The 15,381-nt window shown below is 35.5% G+C and overlaps 1 protein-coding gene across 3 annotated transcripts in view; it reads left to right on the forward strand.

Moving 5' to 3' along the window:
* Positions 1-2,054: 2,054 nt before the first annotated feature.
* The window catches only part of LOC6039111 (contactin-associated protein-like 2), a 175,357-nt gene continuing 162,030 nt past the window's right edge, over positions 2,055-15,381 (forward strand). Inside the window, exons 1-2 of one of the 3 annotated variants that reach the window (XM_038263138.1) lie at positions 2,055-2,140; positions 4,770-4,934. The gene's annotated coding sequence lies outside the window, so the exon portion shown is untranslated. The remainder of the gene's footprint in view (positions 2,141-4,769; positions 4,935-15,381) is intronic. The other 2 variants (XM_038263139.1, XM_038263140.1) reach the window with 2 other exon arrangements.

The following is a 15,381-nucleotide window of genomic DNA, read 5'->3' on the forward strand; positions in this document are numbered from 1 at the left end:
CTACAAATTTGCTGAAGGCACCAAATCGATCAAATATTCCTTCAAAAGATACAGATTTATGAATTTTCACAAATCATTTTTGTATAGACAGCTGCCAAATTTGTATGGAAAATTATATGAACGAACAAATGATGCAATATGGCTTCTTTGCGCATACCGAAGGCACCAAAAAATTAAAATTAAAGAAAAAAAATTAAACAAAAAAGACCGATTCCGTAGTGAACAGCTCTTCTTAACCCAATTTCACTCAAAATTGGCAAAGATGCTGAAAGTAACCAAATAAACCGTTTTCCGCTTGTGTAGCAAGAGCAACCTAATGATGATTCAAAAATCTCTTCCACGATTTGTCTGTTGGATTAAATCTCGAGTGACGAAACGTCCTACTTTTCATCGCAAACAATACGGTTTTGGTTTCGGTTTTGGTTTTGGAGCAATTCCATCTCTAATCAGGAATTTTTCTGGTACTTTTGTACCTGACCCTCTCCGATTTCAATGAAACTTTGTAGGCAATGTTACCCTAGGCCTATACAAGCCATTTTTGTGTATATGGAGCCAATTGTACTCGAAAATGACATTTGAGAAGGGCGTGAGTAATTAAGATATTTTTGTATTCTGTAATTTAAAAATGACTGTATCTCGAAGCCGTTTCATCGTACCAAAAAGTGGCCAAAGACAAATTTGTAGGAAATTAGACGGGCTTTCTGAAAAAATACACTAAAAAAATCCCAAAGAAGTGGCGTGTATTTTAATACACGCCACTTCTATGGGATTTTAAAATTTTTATGCTTAAAAGTTAAATTTTAAGGTGAAGTCACGATTTTTTTTCGTTCAAAATTTTTGAGGAAATAGCCTAAAATGTTACAAAAAGACTCACGAAAAATGCAGGATGGTATGTCTCTCCTAAAAAAATACAAAAATCATTTACTAAAACTGTTTTTTTGAAAAGTGGTCTAAACGTCAAAATTTTCGAAAAACGATAGTGGGAATCGATTTTCCAGACAATTTTACATAAAAGTCTCCATATTCACCATTGTCCTAAGTCCAACCCTTGCGAAGTTACAGCGGTTTTAAAAATAAAAATGTTGAAAAAACAGCTTTTTTGGTGGTTTTTGGCATTTTCTATATGACAGACTTGATTTTTCAGTCTCGAAAATATTTTTACCGGAAAGCTCGTCCAATTTCCCATAAGTTTGCCTTTGACAGATTTTCAATTGGATATATGGGTTTACAAATATAAGCTTAATTACATTACTTATAAAGGAAAACAGAATATTTTTTTCAGTGTGGTAGAGATCTGGATAGTAAATCATCTTACATTTGTGACATTTGTGTATTTTTTTATTGAGAAATAGATGTCATTTGTGCCCAAACCCATAATATCACCAAATGTTGGTAAAAAGTGAGGAAGGCAACAACCACATTGGTGGATTAAGTTAGTTTTTAAATTACAGAATACAAAAATATCTTAATTACTTACGCCCTTCTCAAATGTCATTTTCGAGTACAATTGGCTCCATATACACAAAAATGGCTTATATATGCCTAGGATAACGTGTCTACAAAGTTTCATTGAAATCGGGGAGGGTCGGGTACAAAAGTACCAGAAAAATTCCTGATTTGAGATGGAATTGCTCGAATAATTCTGGAGTTTTTTTTTTTTTTTTGAAAAACTCCAAACCAAATTTCCAGTTTTTGCATTTTGGGTGTTTTTAAAACCGCCTTGAGTCAGGGGTATTGAAAAACACCCAAAAAGCAAACACTGAAAATTTGGTTTATTGGACCTTTTCATAAAAACTCCAGAATTTAACTCTTTGTTTATCTGTGGTTTGTCTGCCGCTAGGATGGAAACATAAATTCTAAGTGTAATTATTTTGTAGATTTAACTTAATAATGAAATTCATTATAAAAATAAAGTTCAGACAATTTTTTTACCAAAAATCCAACCATACTTCACCGATTCTGACTGTAACAAAAAGCCGGCTCCCCCCGACAAGTGGAAAAGCGTGTGCGCGCAACCGGCTCAGCTGTGTGTCTTATCACATGCGCCTCAGCAGTCGCGTTCTGACCGTCGTGGTGTAAAGAAGTCGTTCCGCAAAGTAAATCCTTTCCGCGGGCAGTGAAAGTGCACAGTGGCTTTGTGGTGAGCTGAGCTGTTCTAGTGTGGATTAAGGCTTAGTGTGTTGAGCAGATTGTCGCTGATTTGATCTGCTTATCAACAGGAGTGCGCACTAGCCTGTCCCATTTTGAGGTCATGTCGAGGAATTTCAGGTGCTCACTTCTTAAATGATAGATTATGATGTTAGGAACAATGTTTTCTTAGACAAGAAAAAATAATAAAATACTTTCTCGCACCCCCTAGTCGATTTACTGAAAAAAGTCACTTTTTTGAACAAATTTTCTAAAATCGCTTGGAATCAATACAAAAACTGTTTCGATCAGGTGTGTATTATCTTCAAACGATAGGTTTTTGTCCATAGATTAAGATGCACTATCAATATTGGACCAAAATTTAAGTTTTGGACTTTCCCAGGCGGATTTGTGTCGAAAAAATCGCATTTTTCGAAACTTTTTCAGAAATGTTCATTTAATTTAGGGTAGCATATTTTTCCCAGTAAAACCAATACATGCAGCTTGTAGGAAATTTCATGGCGAACATTTTTCCCTCTGAGAAAATGCAATTTCGACACTCCAGAGCCGAGATATTTGAGTTTTAGTGAGGAAAAAGTGCCAATTTTCAAAATTTCTCAGAATTCAGAAGCAAGGCCTACTAATTACACGATGTAGCAAGCATATGTCTCAAAGGTCAGGGTATGCTTTTTTATAGTAATTTTGGCCGCTGAATCCGAATCTGAAATCAAATTTCGTGTAAACAGTGATGTTTTGGAGCTACACCCTTTTGGAATGCTATTTGCGTGTTTAAGAGGCAGTTTTTGTAAATGCTCGGTTTGTTCTAGAGGTCGTATCGAGGTGCTCCGATTTGGATGAAACTTTCAGCGTTTGTTTGTCTATACATGAGATGAACTCATGCCAAATATGAGCCCTCTACAACAAAGGGAAGTGGGGTAAAACGGGCTTTGAAGTTTGAGGTCGAAAAAAACATAAAAAATCTTAAAATTGCTCGCATTTCCGTAAAACTTCATCAATTCCAACTCTCTTAGATGCATTCGAAAGGTCTTTTGAAGCACTTCAAAATGAGCCATAGACATCCAGGATTGGTTTGACTTTTTCTCATAGCTTTTGCAAATTACTGTAAAAAATGGTTTTTTAAACCTCAATATCTTTTTGCAACAGCCAGCAACACCAAGTTAGGGAATTTCATGGACTATACTGCCGTTCTACGCATAATTGTCCCATGTTCAAAAAAGTGCAACTGAGAAAAACGCGATTGAAATTTTTCGACCGATTTCTGTGTTTCTACGCATAATTGTCCCGTGGTTTCCTATTCGCCCTATGTGTCCCTAATCACCCCAGTTAGCAGTTTATCATCCTTATTTGTGATTCTCTTGCTATACACCAGGTAAACAAGACATAATGCTTAGTAAAACTTATGATTCCGTGTAAGAAAATACTTGGTGGGACAATTATGCGTAGAACTTTAACAATGGGACAAACAGACTTGGTGTTGTTTTTAATGAGTTTGCGAACAAAGTACCAGATTTTATGTGTTTTTCTTAAAGTACACATCAAACTAAACTCAAAAATGTCATAAAGTCAAAATCGTCCAAAACTGACATGGGACAATTATGCGTAGAACGGCAGTATAAGCCTACGGTAATAACTTTTTGGCCAATCGCAGTTTTTCGCATAGTTTTTCGATTTTTCTATAATAAACATTTTACAACGTTAGTTATTGTCCTGTAGGCATCCATAGCGGCACTTTTTAGTCTCCCTTTTGTCATATTCGAAATCCTCGGAAAATTCAAACTTCAATGCCCGTTTTACCCCACTTCCCTTTGTTGTAGAGGGCTCATATTTGGCATGAGTTCATCTCATGTATAGACAAACAAACGCTGAAAGTTTCATCCAAATCGGAGCACCTCGATACGACCTCTAGAACAAACCGAGCATTTACAAAAACTGCCTCTTAAACACGCAAATAGCATTCCAAAAGGGTGTAGCTCCAAAACATCACTGTTTACACGAAATTTGATTTCAGATTCGGATTCAGCGGCCAAAATTACTATAAAAAGCATACCCTGACCTTTGAGACATATGCTTGCTACATCGTGTAATTAGTAGGCCTTGCTTCTGAATTCTGAGAAATTTTGAAAATTGGCACTTTTTCCTCACTAAAACTCAAATATCTCGGCTCTGGAGTGTCGAAATTGCATTTTCTCAGAGGGAAAAATGTTCGCCATGAAATTTCCTACAAGCTGCATGTATTGGTTTTACTGGGAAAATATGCTACCCTAAATTAAATGAACATTTCTGAAAAAGTTTCGAAAAATGCGATTTTTTCGACACAAATCCGCCTGGGAAAGTCCAAAACTTAAATTTTGGTCCAATATTGATAGTGCATCTTAATCTATGGACAAAAACCTATCGTTTGAAGATAATACACACCTGATCGAAACAGTTTTTGTATTGATTCCAAGCGATTTTAGAAAATTTGTTCAAAAAAGTGACTTTTTTCAGTAAATCGACTAGGGGGTGCGAGAAAGTATTTTATTATTTTTTCTTGTCTAAGAAAACATTGTTCCTAACATCATAATCTATCATTTAAGAAGTGAGCACCTGAAATTCCTCGACATGACCTCAAAATGGGACAGGCTAGTGCGCACGCAGATTAGCGTTCAGTGCTATCGTGTCGTGCAAGTGAATGCAATTTGGCGTGCTGATTTGGGTGATGTGACGTAACTGGTTTTAAATTTCAAAGAGAGTACGAAAAATAAGGATTGTTTCTTTATCAATTTTTCAGTCAATTTTTAAAAAAAGTAAGTTAATTCAATTTATATTTGTGTTGTTAGTATTGAAAAAAAAAATTCGGCACATGTTAGTTCAAATCAAACCAAATCAAATCTGTTTCATGCGAAATGGACCAATACCTTGGTTCAACATTGCTATTTCATGCCATTTAAAAAAAGGGCAGCAAAAATCTTCCAATCCCACCCACTTCTCAGCGCGCACTCATTGAAGATTTATGCTCATCAGAAAAATCCATTAGCAGAGTCGATCTTTCTTCGCCGCCCGATGAAAAACGGCTCCGGCTTCAATTCAACGTGGAGCAAAGCTTGAACCACGATTCCACTGAAGTGAGCTTTTCGATGTCGCAATCGCTGGAGAAAAAAAAATCACGAATCCTGTGGAAATGCTTCAACGAAAAAGCGTTAATAAATATTCCTTTTTCCAAGGGAGGAGGGTCGGCTTTTGACCGGCAAAAAACGCTATTTCAAACGGTGCACTCTCGTAAGTGCAATTCGAAAATGGTGGCCACAACTTAGAGAATTGAGGAGCGAACTCAAAGCCTTCCGGTGATTTCGTTGAGGGTTGTGGGGTAGTTTGGCAATCATCTTCAAAACCTGATATAAGGTTCTATAATGGGTCAGTGTGTGAGTTAAAATTTAAAAAAATACACAAAAGTGAAAAAACACATTGAAAAAGTGTCAAATTACCCCAAAAGGTGAAAAAAGACGAAAGCCGGGAGTGAGTGATAGTGTGTCAACTGCAAATTGCGATCTAATGGTTGAATATTTAAAATTCCAATATGTAAAACTTAAGTGATGAAGAAAAACGAGCGCAAATGACACCACCCCCAGCGCCAAGCTGTGCCAAAAGTGGCCTAAAAGGGCCTATCGTGCTGGGTAAAATGGGCCAGAATCGAGGGGTGGTCCAAAATTTACATTTGGTGGCCGCGAATGAAAATGCGGTCTGCCAGAAGAAAACTAGCTCAGAACTAATGGCTTTTCCGCGAAAAAGGATTTTGCTCGATTTTTTTTACAGCGTTGAGTTTGGTTTGGTGGTGAAAGGCTTTTGGACTGTTTTTTTTTCGCTCGTTTCTTCGCCTGTCAGATTGGTGAAATTATTCAAGTGGAGCAAATTCAAATTGATGGATCAACTGGAAGCTCTCCCATCGTTTGATGGGAATGGTTTCGGGCGGAAATTAAGGCTTCAGGAGAAGATACTCAATAAAACATTGAAAATCAAGCGATATAAATTGCACTCTTCTGGAAATCCAGGAACTGGGAGACACTGCAAAATGAAAAATGAAATAAACTCATCAGTTTTATCACAGCTAAAACATTTCTGAATCCATTATGTGTAACACAAGAAATGATATGTGTTTTACCTAAGGTTAAGATTTTTTGTTTTACCCTAAGCAAAGGGCAACGCGATTTCTTAATTTATCATGCTAATTCTTCAAGCCGAATGAGTACAGAAATTAACAGTGCGAGGAAAAAGCTACCGCACATCTGGCGCGCCGGGGAATCGAACCCCGCTCTTTCGCATACCGTGCGAGCGCGTACACCACTTCGCCAACGCGCCGTGCTTGCCGAGGCAAGTTCAGCTAGCTCATTCGGCTTGAAGAATTAGCATGATAAATTAAAAAATATGTGTTTTGTTGCCTAAGCAAGCAGCTATTGCTGATTTGAGCTATAACTTTAACAAACACAATCAAACAAAACTTTCTTTATTTTGATGATTTGATTTATAAAATATCAAAAAATATTTTAAAACTATGAAATCATGAGTAAATGAGTAAATTAATATGCGTCATTTTACACAAAAAAGTAAAGAATTGAAATTAACATTTTCTGATCTAGCTCAAGCGGATTCCATACGCCTTAGAGAGTCGATGCAGGACCTTTTTTAAATATTGATGTTTAACTAGTTGCAGTAATTAGGTTTTTTTTATTTCAAAACTTTTGCTATTTGTGCGTTGTGCTAGTGAAAACTTGCAGTTGAATTTTCTCTTTGAGCTCCTTTTTTTCAATATAAGACACCACTATCGCTTGGGGGTTTTCTTTTTGTTCGTGAAATATTGATTTGACATTTGATCAGTTACCTAAGAAGTCGGGCGATTTTTTTAAATTTTTATGTTTTTTTTTTTAATTTGGCTGGAACTTTCTGGAAGGTTTCCCCATGACAAAAGAAGTTTTTTTTTAATTATTGGTTTGACCATAGAAGTCTTCATACATCTCCGGCAACTGAAAAAAGAGTATCGTAAACCGCTAGCATTTTAAATTAACTTTCAAATATTTTTGAACCGGTATGATTTATCTTATGATTCATATTTTTAAACATGTACATGGTAGGTTTTTTAAAAAGTGTTTTTTTAAATAGATACGTTCAAAATTCTTAGTTGGAATCCGGGGTGACTTTGGAAGTCATAGTTTTTCTTGTTAAAATCAAATTTAAGGTGTTCAAATTTTATGTTTACGTCAAATGTACCACCGTTATGGTTTCTAATATAGTTTTCAAGGAAAAAATCAATGATTATTTTTAGGTAACTAAGTTTATAAGCTTTTTATCAAAATACATTTATTTTTTAGGTCAAATTGTTATAAAGTTTGAATTATGCATGAAATTCGTTAAAAGTAGTTTTGTTTACAAAATTAACGATTAATAATGCATTTTCAACGGAAATCGAAGTACGAATCAAAAGTTTTCACATTTTACATGAAGTTTGATCATAAAAAATGCCTGTTAATCTGCAGTTTTTTTAAATTATGTTTCAAAGCATAAAATATTTATATTTTACAAACTTGCACTTCCAAAGAATCCGAAAGTGCATTCCATTTTTCGATTCAAAATCATGTTCGTTGAGAAATTCACTTTGAGAAGATTAAAATGACGCTATTCATCAACATTTTCTTACCTTAACTAACTTTTTCACCTTTACAATTTTATGCAAAGTTCTTCTTGATGTATTTTGAATACTTCTCTACCACGTTCAGTATGATTCCATACCATTCCGTACGTTTTTAATTTGGACTATTCATTTTGCGGAAAAATCTTAAATCTATCAAAGCCATCCCGTTTGATCAACATTCAAAATTTGATTTTTTATAAAAATATCAACTTTTGTTGCCATTAAAACCAGTTGTACAGCATGGTTTCAAAAAATCATAACAAATTGTTTCACTGGAAATTCCTATAAATCTGAAGATATTTTTGATTACAGTTTAAACAACACTTGAAACTTGCAACCTAGGAAGAGGTAATCCATACTCCACGTGGACACTTTTTTAAATTTTAGACCCCTCCTCAACTATTCAATTTGCAGAAAAAACTTCAACCTATCAATGCCACCCCTTGATATGTTGCGTGCAGCATTGTTGTAGGTACTGAGAAGAAAAATTTTGACAAAATATTTCATTAAAAAAAAAAACAAAAAAAAATCATTATCAATATGTTGTGGGTAACCACAAAGGCAACTTTCGAGCAACAGAGAAGTATGGACAATCATTTTTTTGCCGAGTTATGAATATGTGAAAAAACGTGATTTACAACAATATTGAAAATATTTTTTTTTTCAAAGATTATACAAGAAATTTGTTTAAAAAGCTAAGTGCGTGGCATTAAAAAATTGATAACATTTTTTTAAAATGCACAATTTACAAGTAATAGCCGCTTGAAGAATAAAAATAATAATTAATAATCGTTTTGGTATTATGTCCATTTTTGGAAAACAAATCAAAACAGCTGAGAAAATCTCTTAAATTTTCATTTTTGGATTATGGAAATCTTACAAATTGTTGAAATAGAGATATGCAATGTATTGAAATTGAAAAAAAAATAATTTTCGAGTGTTTTCCAAATATCCTCGATTTTATAACTTACGATATCTTGGAACTTTTGTTCTGATTTTTAATGTCAAAAAATTGTATATTTGGGATTTTTTTCAATCTTTCCAATCAAATTTAGACTGTTTTGAAATATCATTATTGATCTTGACTAGATGAGATTAAGCAATCCAAGATATTTCAATAACATAGCTGATTTTTTTGTTAAACATGGGAAATTTACTTATCCATACGATTAAAAAGGAGTACTCAAAAAAATAGTGACGCCATTTTTTTTTTCTAAAAATAACCTTAAAAGTGACAGAGCGACTATTCTTGACTATGGTGAGCTTCATCAATTATTTTATAAATCAAAACAATGCAAAAATGGTATTATAACATCAAAAAAATAATTTCCAAAAATGATTTCAATCAGAACATTGATAGATTTAAATATTTGGCTTAAAGTATTGAAAATAAGGCTTGTGCAAATTTGGTAAAAAGATTTTGTAATTCGGCTGTGCCTCAGTCAAAAATATAAAATCAACGTTAGACAATGTATTCTTAACAGCTTACAATCGATTGTAAAAGGCAAAAAACTTGAAATTAAATTTGCATTTGCTTTACTTCACAGTAACAACTGTATGAAGATTGAAATAGACAAACGGATGATGATTAATGTTGGTTTTAAATGAAAAATTAAAAATAAAAATACGAAAACTATTATTGTATCAATTATTGACAAATAAAAATAAGCTATTTAACAATCAAGAAATCAAGTCACATATGCTTTTAAAATTACTATAAAGTACATTTTTTGACTTCCGCAACGATAAATCACCATTTTTGTCATATCTCCATATTTTTTCAATGTCACTCACAACGGAAGGTCGCCCAAAAACCCTCCGAAAAAAAGACATTCACCTCAATTTTGTCAGCAAAAGGGCTACGGCTGCTGCTGTTGATAGCAAACAATCAAACAGCTCGAACGAAGTGTGGCGCGTTCCGGCCTGATAAGACGCCTAGCAGATGATATAATTGCTGGGACAAGGTCAAGTCGGAGCTTTGCCTCGCGACTAACGTCTATGTCCTAGGTTTGAATCTTGAATTGAGCTGAGGAATAGTGGTACTATTAAAGTTTGACACCTGAGATAAGATAGAAGAAACGTGATGTTTTTTTGGGGACTTTTGCACAAGTGTCAATAACCTCTTTGATGAAGGAAATGATTTGTAAAATATAAACAGTTATTTCCAACTTTGAAAATAAAAAAAATACAAAAATGATAACTTTAAAGTTAGATCGCTTGATCCAGCCTACAAACTTCTCTCATCTTACTTGTGCAGAAATGCCTCAATATCACAACAGCGACACACACACCACCACAATGTTGATGATACTTATTTGGACTTATTATATGCAGCTGCTGGGGCTGTAGACCAATAATTGGGCAATTTATTTCAATTGGTGTATTGCAGATTGCACCGTTTATGTGTTGAGGCGGCAGATTATGAATGGATTGCAGCCGAGTACGAGTGCACATGGACGCACTTGAATGTCACTGAGCAAAAAATTTTGTTCTTGTGAATTTACTTGTAAATATTTGACTTATGATGCAAAAGTAGGTTAAACCAATTTTTATGTTTCATTTATCAAATCCGTAACCGGAAAGCCCGATTAAATTGTAATGACCTCTGTCTTAACAAAAGTTACCATCGAAAAACAAAATGACACAATCACTTGAAAGGTTTTCCCCTCTCCTCCCATGCACTTAATTTCCCAATTTCCCACCGTTTTCCCGCTGTCATCGATGCACATTTGCTTCGGTAAAATGTTTTGTGTCGCTTTTTCAGTCTCGTCCAGGACCAATTTTCCCCAGAATTGAAACACGAGTAAAGCATTATCGCATTCTGCTTCATCGAGCGGAAAGCTCGGCTTCAACGGGAGAAGAGGATGCTTGTTTTTCCTCCCTCCCGAAAGCTCCCCGAGTGCATCCAGGCAGAAGCAAAAGCACTGGCTGAACGGTACTGTTGCTACCAGAAAGTGAAGCTTCGGAGGCAAAGTTGTAATTGAGATGCACCTTTTTTTTGCCTGCTGCTTATTTGAGCCGAGTCTTTCCAAGAAGTGCGCTATCTTAGATTCATCCATCAGAAAATTGCAAATTTCCCATGTCAATCTCAACCGACGAAAATGGTCGCACCAGAATAATGCTTCATCTAGAAAATTTACCTCAGACAAACTCGTCTCAGGAAAAAGAGCAATCACATCAGCTGCTGAAACAATCAAGTTTGTAGCAAAGTTTGTACACAACTTGTCACCAGCGAAGATTATGTTGTCGACGACAGTGATTTATATTCAATTTGGTCGTTCTTGGTTTGGGCAGGTTAATTTATTTTTATATTTGTGGTATAAATTTTATTGTTCTCATTCATAAAAGGTCAATAAACCAACTTTTCACATCTGTTTTTTTCTGTTTTTGATTCCTCCCTTATAAGGAGTACTTAAAAAACCCAACTTAATAAATTTAATATAAAAGTAAGGTGTTCGCTTCGCTTCGCTAGGAGACGGTGATTTTAGCGGATTGCAGACTGGATTTTCGCCATGTGATGTGATGATTGTCTAAGCCCAAGTTGCCTAGGAATCGATAATTGGGAATAGAACCAATTCCACCTGAACCAGATTCTCACCACCATGGCAGCCGTCCATTGCCGGCCGCTCCCATCTCCACCGCGCACCAGGGACAAGGAAAGGGAATTGGAAGACGGGAAGTGTTGATGCTCCACTTTTTTAAGAGTATTAAGGGAAAATCTCCACGGTATCCTCAAGTAAGTTTCGCTTGGAGTTGGACGGTTTTTGGGAAGGTGAATGGTCTGAGGAGCCACCCTAGGCGAGTGGTAACGACCGTTTGCATTGTTGTTCGAATTCTTCGTGTGTTCTCATTTCTAATGGGAGGAATGCTTTCAATTCTACTCATCTCTTATTGGATGAATTCTATCAGTCGTCCAGGCTATTTATAGCGAGGTATTTTTAGATTCAATTTCAACTGCGCTTGCAAATCTTGCATGCAATCTTGTTTGAGTTCTGATGTTCAACTTGCATTCAATGCGATTCTAAGTCCGATTCTTGGATTCAACTATACCAGTCTGATTCCTCCTCAAGCTACCAATGCTCCACGGTTAAGTGGAAAGCATTTTGCTTACCAATCCTAAGGACAGGGGATCGAACCCCGCCGTGAGCTTGAAGTTTTTTTCATTAATTCCAAATTTAATGAATCCAGAACTTTCTCGTTGGGAGCAGATGGGTATCGAACCCAGAACCATTCGCTTATAAAGCGAACATCGTAACCATTCAGCCTCGACCGCTCCCTTTAATATAAAAGTAAAGTGTTATCCATAAAGTATGTCACGCAAAAATCGGTCATAATAACCCTCTTCGATTTGCGTGATACTTTGTCCTAAAGGGTAACTTTTGTCCCTGAACATGAATCCGAGGTCCGTTTTTTTATATCTCGTGACGGAGGGGCGGTACGACCCCTTCCATTTTTGAACATGCGAAAAAAGAGGTTTTCTCAATAAATTGCAGCCTGAAACGATGATGAGATAGAAATTTGGTGTCAAAGGGACTTTTGTGTATAATAAGACGCCCGATTTGATGGAAGGAGCGGCCGTGGCTGACTGGTTACGGTGTTCGCTTTGTAAGCGAATGGTTCTGGGTTCGATTCCCATCTGCTCCCAACAAGAATGTTAAGAACACATAAATTTGAAATGATGAATATGAACGAAAAATCAAAGTCGCTCGAGGCGGGGTTCGATCCTCCGTCCTTTGGATTGGTAAGCAAAAATGCTAACCACTAGGCCATGACGACTTGGTGAGCGTGGACTGGAATTAGGAATACTGTTACAGAGAGCGAGTTGTGGCGCTATAACCACGGCAAATAGTGTCCAGGGCATTCGTGGAAATACAATGTCCCATCCCAGAGGGTCCCGGAGTACCAAACCTTCTTAGCATGGTGCTCCCAACGAATACAATCAAAATCTCGGAGCGTATGGTGGTGTGTCCCCACGCTTCTTCCTCCCTGTCGATTCAGAATTGTGTTGTTGTTCGAACACTCTGTGCTCAAACTCAACCCAATTACGAGTCATCTCTGCGATACGGCTTTACGCAGTAGGCCTGGCCGCTTTAACGCTTGTGATGTTTCAATGCATTCCGATGCAATGGTGCACTACAAATGTTAATAAATGACAAGAAGAGTGCTAGGCGTCATCTAACCTAAGGCACTCTCCAGGATCCCTTCGAAAGATTGGCTGCGCTAGGGTCTGATTAGATTAGATTAGATTAATAAGACGCCCGATTTGATGGCGTACTCAGAATTTCGATAAAACGTATTTTTCATCGAAAAAACACTAAAAATGTTTTAAAAATTCTCACATTTTCCGTTACTCGACTGTAATTTTTTTTTTTTAAACATATCATATTATGGGAAATTTAATGTACTTTTCGAATTTTTTTTTATTTAAAAATACTTTACAAATATTTGGCAATATTTCCCCAAACGAGAATAACCAATTTTGACCATCTTCACACCACAGGCCTGTAGTACACAAATCCAATTAAAATAATACCACCTTTGTTTCCAAATGGGTTATTCTCGGCCAACTCACATTGCAGTTGCCCCGACCCCTCTTTGATATTCGTGAAACTTTGTTCTAAGAGGAAATTTTTGTCCCTGATCATGAATCCAAGCTTCATCATTCGGTTTCTCGTTACGCTACTTCCATTTTTGGACATTAGAAATGATCGGAATTTTTTCAAACATTTCTTCAATTTTATCACACATTTTTTTAAATACTTGAAATTTTCCCAAAACTACGCATTTTTGGAAACAATACAAAAATTTCAGTTGTTTACAATATTAGCATCAAATGATCGGGATTTTTTCATACATTCAAATGCTATGACACACTTTTTGAATATTCAAATTTTCACATAACTACGTATTTTCGAAAAAATACTCAAAATTTCAGTTTCTTACAATATGGTGGTTATCAAATGATCGTAATTTTTTTCTTACATTTAGATAGTAATAATATTTTTTTGTGAAATAGTAAAATTTTCTCAAAACTACGTATTATCGAAACAAATAAAAATTTTAGTTTGTTTGCAATACGGGTTTCAAATAATCGAGATTTTTTCATACATTTAGATAGTAATAGTATTTTTTGTAAATTACTCAATTGTTTTACAAAACTACGTATTTTTGAAAAATACTTATATTTTGTTTTTTATTTCAATGGATATAAAATGATTGCAATTAATCATACATTACGATAGAATGTTTTTGTAAATACTAAAAAAATTCACAGAACTACGTACTTTTGAAAAATACTAAAATTTCAGTTGTTATTATATGGGTATCATCAAATCGGATTTTTGTATACAAAAAACTATTTTTTTTAATACGTAGTTCTGTAAAAATTTCGAACGTAATAAAAAAAAGTTTTATTACTTATGAAATGAGTGGAAAAATCCTGATCATTTGATACCCATTTCACAAAAACTTGATTTTTTTTTCGAACATACGCAGTTTTGTGAAAATTTATACAATTTTCAAAAAAACAGTTTTATCGTTCGAAATGTATGAAAAAATTCCAATCATTTGGAACCTATACCGTAAGAAATTGAAATTTTGAGTATTTTTTCTAAAATGCGTAGTTTTGTGAAAATTTTGAGTATTTTCACAAATATGTGTCATCACTTTCAAAATAAATGAAAAAAATCCCGATCATTTGAAACCCATTTTGGAATAAGAAGCCAACAACTTCTTTCGTTGCTGAGCATCCTTATTAATTTTTTGAGAAACATTGCATTTTCGAGGGCTTCGTGGCGCGGTGGTTAGCGGCTTCGGCTGCCGATCCCTATGTTGCTATGGGGCGCGGGTTCGATTCCCGCTTTATCCTCCTGGTCCTCTATCGGATGGGGAAGTAAAACGTCGGTCCATTTGCGTAAAAGAGGTTTAGGGTGACTCACCACACATAACCTACGGACGCCAAGAAATGAGCAGAAACTTGCAACAGAGCCCACAAAAGACCCGGGGGTTGTTAAAGTGGATTGCTTTGCTTTTTGCATTTTCAAAATACAGGAAAAATCCACTTTAACGACCCCCGGGTATTTTGTGGGCTCTGTTGCAAGTTTCTGCTCATTTCTAGGCGTCCGAAGGTTATGTGATGTGAGTCACCCAAAACCTCTTTTACGCAGGAAAATACGTATTTTGTGAAAACTTTTGACACCCCACATCCCTTTGCCTAAGAGGACTCAATTTTGGCATGAGTTCATATCGTGTATAGACAAAAAAAAACACACTGAAAGTTTCATCCGAATCGAAGCAAATAGATACGACCTGTTTCACAATGGCAAAAAAAACTCGCTCTTAACTAAGTTGGTTTGACATTTTTATGCTGTGGCTGCATTTTTTTTTTTGGATTCCACAACTGAGTGGTCGTGTCAATTACGACTTTTGAAATTTGTTTACAAGCTTCATTTTTAAATTTTGTTTAAAAAAATGAAACTGTTGATTTTTTGTATGATTTTTGTAGCAACGTATCGAAAATTGGCCTTCGTCATGCACAATAATTTGAGCCGATTTGGTCAAAACAGTGATAA

The sequence above is a fragment of the Culex quinquefasciatus genome, chromosome 3, assembly GCF_015732765.1.
Source record: "Culex quinquefasciatus strain JHB chromosome 3, VPISU_Cqui_1.0_pri_paternal, whole genome shotgun sequence".
Classification (NCBI taxonomy): domain Eukaryota; kingdom Metazoa; phylum Arthropoda; class Insecta; order Diptera; family Culicidae; genus Culex; species Culex quinquefasciatus.